The sequence below is a fragment of the Talpa occidentalis genome, unplaced genomic scaffold (assembly GCF_014898055.3).
Source record: "Talpa occidentalis isolate TD23 unplaced genomic scaffold, MPIMG_talOcc4v2.1 talOcc4.2, whole genome shotgun sequence".
NCBI lineage: Eukaryota > Metazoa > Chordata > Mammalia > Eulipotyphla > Talpidae > Talpa > Talpa occidentalis.
This window is the reverse complement of record NW_023602073.1, coordinates 133,763,516-133,777,462: the sequence shown is the minus strand read 5'-3', so window position 1 is coordinate 133,777,462 and position 13,947 is coordinate 133,763,516.

Genomic DNA, 13,947 nt, shown 5'->3' with positions numbered 1-13,947 from the left:
ACAATTCAGGGTGGTAGGTATTGTTATTTCCATTTTAAAGATGAAGCAATTAAGATGCAGACTATGTGAGTAAATTGCTCCAAATGTATATAGTAAGTAAGCATGTGTGAAGCCAGGATGTAAGCCCAGGTCTTTAGTAAAAATTCTCTCTCAGCACAATCCTTGTCTTTCTTGTAGGTCCATGTATTCATTTTTGGCAAATTCTAACACTTTTTAATCAGTAGGAAAAAATACACAGTTTTTGTCCCTTGGGCTAAATCACCCCATTCATATGCAAACATTACCTATAAAAAAATGATTGGTATATCTTAAAGAACTCTACAATCCCATTAATACTTCCCTTTTTGCTTTCACTAATATAGATTGCCCAGACAGCTGATGTATGCAGATGTTGTGATTTTATAATCTTTGTACATTGGAAATGAGTTTGAAATGTCAAAGAGTTTTGATATTTTAGGTTTTACACTTCATGCATTTCTCCCTGTGTGTTATGGTTTCTGCCAAGCACCAAATTTAGCAGCTTCTCAGAGCTTTTTCTAGCCTGCCCCAAACAAGAAGCACTAGAAATTACTGAAGACAAGTTGGCCTTGTGAGACTTCCAAACTAGTTTCTAAACCAAAGAAACTGAGTGAGATAAATTTAGAACACTTGGGAGCTTTGAAAGTCTATTTGGATAAATTTCACTTACTGCCAATGGAAAAGCTTGTCCTAGAAACAGAAGGGGTGATCAAAGTCTCACCTCTGAGTAACGTTCATCCCTCGTCAAGTGTATAAAGGCACACTTTGCTTTATTGGGAAATGATAACACATGCTTTATTCAGAAGCAAACACATTTAGACTGGTTTGGAAGAGAGATATTTGGTTAATTTTGTTGCCATTAAATACTGTTTTCATTGCTTTTTTAACTATCTAAAATACTATCAAATTTTACCAATGTCCACAGTCAGGTCAATTTTTTCACATTATTTTTTATTATGGTTAGTAACTGTTGTATGGATTACAGATTGAAGAAAAATTGTTCTGCAGTGAATCATTCATGGCTGCAAATTCATTTTAAGGTGATCAATAAAGCACTATATCTGTGGTCCATCAATCAAAGGTAAGAAATCTTTTTATAGAAGAAAATTGTTTATAGAATACCAGAAATGCCATGGCTGTTTCTGGAAAGCAAAATGTCAATATGCTGATAGTTCATGCCTTTTGACTCAATAATAAATTCTAAGAATCTCATTAGTTCTAAGTACAGGAAATAACATAAACTCCAAAGATGTTCATTACTGGCATTACTTAGAAAAGGGACAAGTGGCAAACAGCTAAGACAGCCGACAGTAGAGAAATAATAAGTAAATTATGGTATATTTATAACAATGAAATATTATTACACAACAATTAAATATCATGAAATTTTTAAAAGTCATAAGATTACATCTTGTAATCTCAGACTGAGACATCAATTTGAATTCTAATGTTAATACTTTAGCTATAAAACTAATCTCAACCTTCCCATTTGTATTGATAATTATAAAAGCACAGACATTTAAAACTAAAACATTAACAGATAGTACAAAACCTGATACATTGCAAGAACTCAGTAAAATATATTTATTATAGAATATTAAGGGAAAAAGAAAAAAAAATGTTTATATTTTAAAACCTGACTATGTAAAAATGAATGTATAAAGATAGAGCCCATATACATTCTATCATTTTCATCCCTTTAAACATTTATACCTATTTATTATTTCTTTAAATATTCCTTTTTTATCCCCTTTATGAATTGCTGTAATTATTGGAGTTACAGTAATGAAAAACAGTGGCCAAGATGTTGGTCCTTAAGTAGGCAACAGTCTATCCATGAGACAGACATTGGTCAGAGCTATGAAAGCAAATTCAGAATTACACATGTGTTAAGTGCAGTAAAGCATAGGGGCATGATTCTGTGCAAGCAAACATGGAGTCTAAGTTTTCCCTTGAGACAGTGAAGATGAAATAGAAGTTTAGTGAGGAGAAAACAGTAAGACATTCAGGAGTTGAGATTTGCATATGTAAATACTAAATCATTATATGTGGTTGAGAAGGCAAACAGATATATAAGTCTGGAGTTTGGTAAAATGATCTGGCCTGCAGATTTAAATTGGGGAATGATCATCATTTGATAGTATTTAAAACATTAGACTCAGATCACAAAAAAAAATGAACATAGGTCAGTGAAATAAGCCAGAAAAAAAAGAAAAATATTGGATGGTTTCACTCATGGGAGGAATGTTGGGGGACCAAATAAGGAACCAGGAAAAAAATAATTATAATAAATCAAAAAAACCAAGATTAACAGGCAACTATTAATCAGAGATACTCTGCAGGGGAAGAGGAGGGAGGGAGATCAAAACAGGACAGGGGATGTGTTCTTACACAAGGGACTACAGTGATGGTGCACTGGTGAATTGGTTGTGGAAATTTTGCAGGGACTACACCTGAGAGGAGAAAGCATGCATGTAAAAAAAGGAAGAATGATGTAAAATATATATATAATTAAATTAAATTTTAAAAAATGAGCATAGATAAGGCAGAGGGATAGCCAAGATCTAAAGCCTGCAGCAGTTCAACATTCAGGTATCAGGGAGATGAGGTAGAAATAGACAAAGAGATTAAGGAGAAACCCAGGAAGTCGAGAGAAAACAGGAAAGTAAATTCTACCAGTAAATGAGTAAAACATATTTTAAGAAGAGAGAGTAATCAAGTGGATCAAACATCGTTGACAGGTCCAGTGAGATGGGAATTGAGAAAAGGCCATTTCATTTTGCAACATGACAGTCATTGATGATTTCGACTATTTCAATGAAATAGTGGGGCCAAAGTCTTGAATGAATTGAATTCAAGAGTGAATGAAAACTATTATTCAACATAGTTTTGGAAGTCCTTGAAAGAAAAACTAGGCATGAAAAAGATTAAAAAAGGAATCCAAATTGGAAAAGAAGTAAAACTATTTGTCGATGACATTATAATGAACACAAAAAATACTTAGTTTTCCATCAGAAAACTACTAGAAAGAATAAATAAATTAAATAATGTGCTTACTGTTGGTGGGAGTGCAAACTGGTCCAACCACTATGGAGAGCCGTGTGGAGATTTCTTGACCTACTAAAGATAGAGCTTCCATATGATCCAGCAATTCCACTCCTAGGTATTTACACAGAGGACACAGAAACATCAATTCCAAAGAGCACCTGCACCCCTATGTTTATAGTAGCACTATTTACAATAGCTAAGCTACGGAAACAACCCAAATACCCAAAAATAGATGACTGGATCAAGAAGATGTGGTACATATACACCATGGAATATTACTCAGCATTCAAAAAAGATAAACACATGCAATTTGCAGCAACATAGATGGCTCTGGAAGGGATCATGCTTAGCAAAATAAGCCAGAAAGAAAAAGAAAAATACCAGATGGTCTCACTCATAGCAGGAATCTAGAAAACTTAAAGGGACCAGGAAAAAGAATAAATATAAGAAAGAAAATATCAAAATCAACAAATAACTATGAACAAGAGACAGTCTATGGGGGATGGGGGGAGGGAAAGGAGGGCTTGGGGTAAAAATAAGGGGGTTGTAATTGTATGGGGAATATAAAAATAAAATTTAAATTTAAAATAAATAAATAATGTGCTTAGATACAAGAACAATATACAAAAGAAATCTATTGTTTTTCTATATGCAAGGACCAATCAATTAGAAGAACAAGAAATGAAGAAAACTTTATTTGCAATTGTATCAAAACTGATAAAATATCTTTCTAAACCTAATAAAGAAGACCTATATATGGAAAATATAAGATATTGTTAAAAGAAAGATAAGATACAAAGAAATGAAAAGATATCATATGTGCATGGATTGGAAGAATAAACACTGCTAAAATGGCCATACTACCAAAAGCAATTTACAGATTCACCTAATATTTATCAAAATAGAATTTTCAAGGAAACAGAACAATTCTAAAACTATATGGAACCATCCTGAGATTTAAAAAAAAATAGGCGGGGTGGGGGGAATGGAAGCATCATGCTCCCTGGCTTCATACTGTACTGCAAAATAGTAAGCAGAACAATGTTATATTGGAACAAAATCAGACAAACAGAACAATGGAATAAAATAGAAAGAATATATATATATATTCTGTTATATATATATATATATATATATATATGTTATACATATTCCTAGGACTCCCAATACTATGTTGAATTATATATATGTATATGTATGTATGTGTGTATGTGCACACATATATACACACACACATATATACAGATAGAAATCTCAGTGATGATGGAAATGTTCTACAGTCACTACTATCCCATGCAGTAGCCACTAGCCACATTTGGACATTGAGCCCTTGACAGATGACTAATTTGACAGAGATCAAATTTTAAAATCATTTAATTTTAATTAAATTTAAATACCTATATTACTTCCAGTTTCTGCATCCCCTTTTTTGGATGCCACCACTCCGTCCTAATAACATGTGAAAAGGTGAACAAATGAAATAATCAAGAACTTATCTTAGATCCATAAAAGAAGCAGAGTTGCAGAGCAAATCCTTGTTCCCCAGTTTGGAAAACCTGTACAGAGAATCACAACTTACTGGAACAGAAACTCAGGAACAAAAACCTCTGCAGAAACCAGTACTAGGATAGGAAAATCTAAACTATCATTAACAAATTGTTGGAAGCTTAGTGTGAGCAATTCTGAGAGGTTAAAATAAATTATAGGCATGTATATAAAACCACATATCTGGGGGGGAGATGTGGCCACTTTTGTAATTTTTACCTACTAGAGCTCTACCAGATTCTCTCAGTGTGTGTTGGAGAAAAATTCCTTTATGCTTTCAGGAGGGTGAGTAAAAAAAGGAATCATTTTGATTTATGCCAAAGTATTCTGTTCTAATAAAGTTTGCCCTCAGCAAAAGGTATTTAATCAGAGTCAACCCTAAAAGGGCTTTTAAAAAAAAAGATTTATTTATTTATCTATCTATCTATCTATCTATCTATCTATCTATCTATTTATTTGTTTGTTTTTACAAGCACTGGGTACAGTCAGAAGCGGAGAGGGTGAGGGAATCCACCCGAGCCAGAGCGGAGAGCAGAGCAGAGCAGAGCAGGCAGACAGATGAAGTACACTGCTGAGGGGAGCAGCGGGTGGCAGGAGAGGTCTGTGCGCCATGCGGGACCCTCCTCAGCAGCCATGGATGGAACCAGTGCTGCAGAGGCTGCGGGCAGCTTCGCAGCTCAGCGCTCAACTGCTGCGCCACTGGGGAGGCCCCTAAAAGGGCATTTTCAATGCCTTACTGACCCAAAAAATAGGGAAATATTCAATTCTACTTGTCTTTGGTCTTCCAGATGGATGATACAAAATACTAATACCAGAAATAAAATATGGCTTATCACCTCAGATCCCTTGGACATTACGCATGATAAAGGAATACTATGAACAATTCTATGCCTCCAAATTGAAAAGTCTAGATAAATCAATTTCTTGAAATACACAATCTGCCAAAACTCACACTGGAAGAAATAGACCACCTCAATTGACCTGTAATTTAAAAGAAGTTAATCAGTAATTAGTAAATTTTCAAAACAGAAAACTCAAAGCTCAAATGGGTTCACTGGTGAATTCTACCAAACATTTAAGGAAGAAATTATACCAAGTTTCTGCAATCTCCTTTAGAAGACAGAAACAGAGGGAATATTTCTTAACTCATTCTATAATAATGCCAGCATGATCCCAGTACCAAAATCAGACCAAGACATTACAAGAAAAGTAAATTACAGACCAATATCACTAATGAATATAGACGTAAAGATATGCAACAAAATATGAGCAAATCAACTCCAATAAAATATAAAATTAATTATCTGCCATAACCAAGTGGTATCTTTCACAGATATTCAAAGCTAGTTCAACATTTGAAAATTGATTAATGTAATTTTTCATATTAACGGACTAAAGAAGAAATATCACAGCCTTATTAATAAAGAAAAGCATTTGATAAAACCCAACACCGTTTTATGATAAAATTTCTCAGTAAACTAGGAACAAAGGGAATGTCCTCAATTTGATAAGGAATATCTTCTTAAAATTTACAACTAGCATCACTCTTTTTTTTTTTTTTTTTTTTAAAGATTTATCTGTTTATTTATACAAGCACTGGGTACAGTCAGAAGCATGAGAGAATTCACCAGTACATTGCTCAACTAGCATCACTCTTAATGAGAAACTTGAAACATTGTCATTACTTTCTGGAACAAGGCAAAGGTACCCCTCCCACCATTGCTTTTCAATATTGTACTAGAAGTCTTAGCTAATGCAAAAAGACAAGAAAAGGAAATTAAAAGTATACAGATAAAGAAGGAAATAAAACGCCTTTTCACAAGTGGCATGATCATCTATGTAAAAATCTGAAAGAATTGATAAAACTCTTTGAACTAATAAACAATTATTACAAGATTGCATGATACAAGAATAAAATACAAAAGGCAATTGCTTTCCCAAATATTAGCAATGAACAAGTAGAATTTGAAGCTAAAAACACATTAGCATGCCCCCAAATGAAATATTTAAGTTTAACAAAATATGTATGCTTTTATATGAGAAAACTTACAAAAAATTGATGACAGAAGTAATTAAATAAATAAATATATAGGAAGATAGTTTACGTTAATGGATAGGAAGGATCAATATTATCATGAAGTTATTTCTTCCCAACTTCTTGATCTACAGATTCAATGCAATTTCAGTAAAAATTATAATAAGCTATTTATTGGATATGAACAAAATTATTTTAAACTTTACATGGAGAGGCAAAAGACTGTAATAGCCAACACAATATTAAAAGAATAAAGTTGGAAGACTAGTGCTATTTAACTTCAGGACTTAGTATAAAGCTCTAAAGTAATCAAGACAGTGTGATGCCAGTGAAAGAATAGACAAAAAGAAAATCAACAAGATAAAGAGACTTGAAACAGAGCATCATAAATATATATAGTCAACTAATTTTTGAAAAAGGAAATATGGAAAATAGACTTTTCAACAAATGGTGCTAGAATAATTGGACACTTAACAGGCAAAAAACATAAAACCTAGGCACAGACTTTTCACCTTTCTCAAAAATTAACTCAAAAATGGACCACAGACCTAAATGTAAAAAGAAAAGCTATAAAACTACTAGGAGATAACATAGGAGAAATCTAGGTGAGCTTGGATTTGATAACATTTTAGATGCAATACCAAAGTCACAGTCTATGAAAGTTTATAATCTAGATTCCATTCAAGTATGAAATGTCTTCTCTGTGACAAACACTGTCAAGAGAATAAAATGACAAGCCATATTTGCAAAAGATATATCTGAGGAAATGACTACTACAAAAAATACACGACACTTAAAACTGAACAATAATAAAATGAAAAATAGAATTTAAAAAGGGCAAAAGGCCTGAACTCATACCACACCAAATAAGATACACAGTTGACAAGCATGTGATCAGTAACTCCAAATATAGTACAGCCACATTGGAAGACAGGCTGGTAATTTCTTACAAAACTAAACATACTCTTACCATATGATACAGCAATTGCACTCCTTGGTATTTATCCAAGGGAGCTGAAAACTTATGTTCGTACAAAAACCCGCTTATGGGTCTTTTTAGAAGCTTTATTCAAAAGTTGGAAACCAAGACGCCCTTCACTGGGTGAGTGGATAAACTGTGGTATATCCAGTCAGTAGAATATTTTCATCTCTGAAAAGATATGAGCTAAGAAGCTATGGAAAAATATGGAGGAAACGTCAATACATATTACTAAGTAAAAGAATCATTATGAAAAGATTATGTATTCTGAATGACCCTAACTATATGACAAGACAAATTATGGAGACAATAAAACCACCAATGGTTGCCAGTGATTAGTAGGGAGAGCAGGTGAATAGACAGGACATGGAAGATTTTTCAGGGAGTGAAACTATTCTGTATGCTAACATAGACAACACTAAGAGTAAACCTTGGTGTAAACTACATACTTTGGGTGATGACGATATGACAACGGAGTTTTATCAATTGTTAACAATGTACCTCTCTGATGGAAGATGTTGGTAAAGGAGGTTATACTTGTATAGGTGCAGCAGAATATGGAAAATCTTTGTATCTTCCTCTCAATTTTGTTGTGTACCTAAAATCACCCCAAGAAATAGTCTCTTTTGAAAAATAGCCAGAGGTTAGCTACTACATTAGCACATCTCCAAAGGTTTTTTGAACAAGAGAACAGATATCAGGTTGGGGATAGGAAAATAAAAAAATTCTAGGCAGAAAAAGATGACTGTTCTCCAGTTTTCCTCTTTATCCAGTCTTACGTGTTCAGCCATTATAGGGGCCCATGGCTGTCATTCAGCTGTCAGGAACTATCCTTATTCCCACTTATCCTACCAAGTATATCTGTATTTAAAAAATATGTTAAAGATCTCAAGCTAATTAATGAAGTCATGATATGATCTATTTTAACCTGTTACTCTGCGCTAATTTGAAGAGATATATGCACTCCTATGTTCATTGCAGCACTATTTATAACTAGTCAAGCTATGTAAACAATCTAAATACTCAAAGACCAATTAGTGGATTAGGAAGATATGGTATATATGCACAATGGAATATAACTCATCTATAAAAAAATGATGAAAGCTGTCATTTGTGACAATATGGATGAAACATTGCCATTTGTGACAATGTGGAGTTTGTACTAGGTGAAATAAGTCAGGAGAAAAGCAAATACTGAATGGTGTGTCACTTACATGTGGAATATAGAGAAACAAACCAAAGAGTCAGATAAAAGCAACCAATAACAAACATTAGAAATCTGACTGTAGAACTGAGGCTACCAAAGTGGGGAGTGCAAAATGGGGCAGGGAGCACAACAGACTGGTGGAACATTATCAGTGCTTTGGTGGTGGGTATGGTGTGGTAACATACACCTGAAGGTTGAGATCCTATACCTTTAATCTGATGTTATCTCAATAAAACAATAATAAAAACAAAAACGGAGTTACTCTAAAACTAAAAGATGCTCAAAATGAATAGAGACCATAAAGAGTTAAATAGTTTCATAGAAAGATGATTTATTTTACAAACTGATAGATTACTTATATGTGTTATTAGAAAAATACTGTAATTTGACTGGCAGTGGTAGAAAATCATTTTTTAATGATGGAAATGGAAAAAAAATACAGATTTTTTAATGAGAGTTTATTTGATTTTCCTTTTGCATAAATGGATTTTATGTACTGAAAAAGTAGCTAATTTTGATAGATATGACTAGAATTGCTTTTACAATTGATGGCTATTGGAGCCAGCTTTCTCATTCTAATTTCTTTTCTGAAACTTCCAATTGAAGATGACATCAATATTTATGTGAACTGGGAAAAAGAACCAAGGCACAAGGTACATAAAACTGATTAATGTAAACGGGAGAGGAAAACCCTAAAACCAAATCTAATGATCCATCAAACAACAGTCACTCTTCTTAATACCGTGAGTGCTGCCAATTTAAAGTAACAACTTAAATCACATAAGATACTAGAAGACAGTAAATATGCTTCTCTCAAGAAATAAAGTATAAAAGCTTATTAAAATCAAAAAGCAACAGAATGAGAGTGAACTCTTAGAACAAAACTGGCATCATTCTCCAATTAGCTGAATACCTTTGAGAGGATTGTGTGCCTGTGTGCCATATTTAAATTAGCTTTACTTGTAAAATCACTACATGCCACAATTCAAAAGGCAGCTGAGAAATCACCCTGTTTGACGTACAGATGATAACCTAATTCCAACTATTTTTATCCACTTTGTAATTCAAGTGATGCATGCTATATATTATTTCCCGAAGAGTCAAAATTATATTTAGAATTAAAATTGGTTTTATGTAGTTCAAGTTATTGCACCCAAAAGCAATGAGTCATGCACCAGAAGTACACAGATTTAGGAGGCAAATACGGAACTATTAACTGCTCAGTGAGAGCTTGCTCAGCCCCTCAGCTCTAAGAATAAGCTTTAAAAATACTGTATCGTTACTGTGGGTTTTAACAACAAGGTCACCTCTGTTCCTTTTTAAAGGTGCTATGGGTTCTTTGTCTTCTGCCTTAAGGCCATGGGACAGAATCAGGCTTGAAGAAAGTTTCACACAGCATTGCATTATGTCCTGTACCACCTCCTATGTGAAGAGCATATGAGTACAGACCCACCTTCTAGGCACAGCTTTAAGTTATTGTCTTTGCAGAGCAGGTGGGTAGCCAATGGTCCTTGCATACATTTCCTCTATATTATCTGAGACAATCTGGCTCCCACAGATTTTTAAACCATGACCATGACCTGGGTAGCGTGTTCATATCGTTCTAACTGACCGGACCAATGGGCAGACATCAAACAGCCTGCAGTGATATATGTTCCTTTCACAAGGCTCACTTTTCACTCTCACTTAAGGAATGGAAGGAAGAGGAGAATTAACACTCGCCAAGCAACTACTCTGTGCTATATATGGTGCTCAAGTCCTTTTTTGGCCTCTCACTTAATCCTCACAAAAGGCTTGTGAAGGATGACCACTTCACACATGTGTAAGTAAAAGCCAGAGCAACATAAATATTTTTCCAAGGTGATAAAAGCATTAGAAGGGGGGCCAGGATTGAGAGGCAAGTTAGCATGACCAGAGAGCCACAAAGCCTCTGTTCTCTCATCCCAGCTCTGTTTTCTCTCCTAACCATCCTCAAGGCTCTCTTGTTTTGCTCTCTACATCACTTGGGAAAGGAGTACATATGTTATCAATACTGAGAACTCTTTTTGGACACAAATTCCTATAAAAAATTGTGTCAAGTCTTTTGAAACCAAAAAATCAAAAGGGTTCCATAAAATTATACATTATTTGGGGGATTAAAAATGAAAACCTGGGGCCTGCCTGATGATGCAAGGGGTTAAGATGCAGCACTATGAAGCTATCTGCAACCTCTGCAGCATGAGTTCCATCCCGGCCAGGGAGCTAACCCACATGGCGCAGCTGACTGCTTCTGACTCGCCCACTGCTCCCCTCAGCAGCATATTTCAATCAATCTGCCTATTCTGTTTCCCACTCTGTCTCTGGTGAATCCTCTCACCTCCCCCCACACTTCTGGCTTGTACCCCAATTCTTGTATGCACAATAAATCTTTAAAAAAATAATAAAAAATAAAAAATCTATTTTCTTTCCCTAGTTCCAAGATGTCTTTGCATTCAGATATGCCACCTTCATAGAAAAGATATCTCAGTTTTCAATCACTAAAATCAAATAACACAATGAAATGCTCAATTCTTACCAATTGGTGAGAACTAAGAAAAAAAATAGAAAAGCACACTCAAGCAAAGTTATGTTCAAGTTTATAACAGGAAAATCGTAAAGAAGAGATTTCTGAAAAACAGCATGGTCAATCTACTTCCAACTGTGACAAAGCACTTTGTCAGAATAATTTTCCTGTCCAGAATAGACCAATCCTGTCATCCAAAATTAGGATGCAGCTAAAGTAATGTTTATAAGATTTCTAAAAATAATTGCATATTATCAGAAAAGGAGAAAAACAAAAAAAAATGCAGTTGCCCTTTCAAAAAGTAGAAAAAGACAAGCAAATTAGCTACAAAGAAATATGAGAAATAATAAAGACAAGAACACAAATGAATAAAAAACAAATCTGTGATAAAGAAAATCAAAGCAACTAAAAGTTACTGTTTTGAAAAATAGAAACATTAACAGGACAAGATAAAAAGAAATGATACAATTACCAAATTGCAGGAATAAAATGGGAAACTACACTACATATCCTAAAGATATTAAAAATAATAGGAAGAATATTATGCAAGATTGAATGTGAATATATTTGATAATTAGGTAAAATGAAAAAATCCTTTTGAAAAACAACTATTAGATCTAAAAAAGAAAAAAAAAAAGAAAATCTGAATAGTCTTTAAATAAAATAAATCCATAATAAAAAGCATGCATGCAAAGAAAATTCAAGGTGACGTATCTTCACTATTGATTTATTTCTAATATTTAGGAGGAAAAAAAAAACAACCTGCTTAAATCCATGAAGAGAATAGAACAAGGGAGAAATTTCCCAGGTATTATTGGTGGACCAGCAAAACTTTGACATCAACACCTGGCTAAGACATTTAAAGAAAGGAAAATTATATGCCAATTTCCCCCATAAAGGTGTAAAAAGTCTTTTTTAAAGTTTTTATTTATGTATTTATTGTTTGTTTATTTGTTTATCTATTTATTTATATTTGCATAGAAGAATAAGGGTGTAGGCCAGAGGTACAGCGGGGCAGGAGGAGGTTGGTGAGAGGATTTACCAGAGACAGAGTAGGGAGCAGAACAGGCAGATTGACTGAAATACACTGCTGAGTGGAGCAGCAGGCAAGACAGGCGAGGTCTGCTGTGCTACACTTGGGTTAACTCCCCGGGCCAGGGATAGAACTCAGGCTGTATTGTGATAGTGCTGAAACTTAACCCCTAGGCCACCAGGGAGGCCTGTTGAAAAAAGACTTGAACAAAATATTGGCAAAGTGTATTCAACCCTATATTGAAAGTATAATAAATTATTACTTTTCATTCCAGGATGAACTATTTTTAATATTGAAAACTCAATGTTATACACACACAAACAGAATATGACTATCTGAATTGGTAAAATTTAATTGATAAAATTCAACATGTTCATGACAAAACTGTATAGCAAAGCAGGAATTGAAGGCAAACATCTAGAAGAATATTTCAAAATTCTTAGTGTAAAAATAATACATATATTAAAAGCTTTATTTTTCCATTTGGGTATAAAATATAGGATGCCGGCAACCATCTTCTATGTACTATGTTGCTATGGTTCCAAATGCCACCATTTATGAAGATTTAATTGTGTTAGAAAACACTTGAGAATCCACAACAAACTTAAAATTACTCTGTGAAATCAACAAGTTTGTGAGATTCTAAAAACATACAAAAATATTACTTGTATGTATAAATACTATATATAAATATCTAAAAATAATAAAATGAAAATTTAAGTTGATACTATTTACAATAGCATTGAAAATATATAATACATTAAAATGAACCCATTAAGGGCCTCCCCAGTGGCGCAGCAGTTGAGTGCTGGGTTGAGAAGCTGCCTGCGGCCTCTGCGGCGCCAGTTCGATCCCCGGCTGCTCCCCAGCCACCGGAGGAGGGTCCTGCATGGCGCGCAGACCTCTCCTGCCGCCCGCTGCTCCCCTCAGCAGTGTACTTCGGTCCTTCTGCCTGCTCTGCTCCCTGCTCTGGCTCTGGTGAATTCTCTCACCCTCCCGCGCTTCTGACTGTACCCAGTGCTTGTATAAATAAATAAATAAACCTTTTAAAAAAATGAACCCATTGATATATCTGAAAGTATTTACATTAAAATTAAAACATTACTGAGGGAAACTAAGAAGATTTAAATGGAGGAATATACCATTCTTAGTATACAATTCAATATTTAATAGATTAATTTTTCACAAGTTGATTTATACATTTAAGAAAAATCAACCAAAATCTCTATACATTTTTTTGTGGGAGTCAACATAAATGTATATGTAAATGTATATGAAAAGGCAATCTGCCAAGAATATCTCAAAGAAGAAAAGAAAAGAGGAGAATTTAAGCTACTAAATATCAAAATTTATTATAAAGTTCTGTAATAAAGACAGTATACTATTGGGATAAAGACATAAGACCCATGATCAGAACAGACAGTCTAAAACCAGGTTTAATTTGTGACAATGATGCCACTGAATTTGAATGTGGAGAAAGGATAATCTTTTAAGAGACTGGTGCTGGGTAAATTGTCTACCTATCTGATACGAAAGTAAT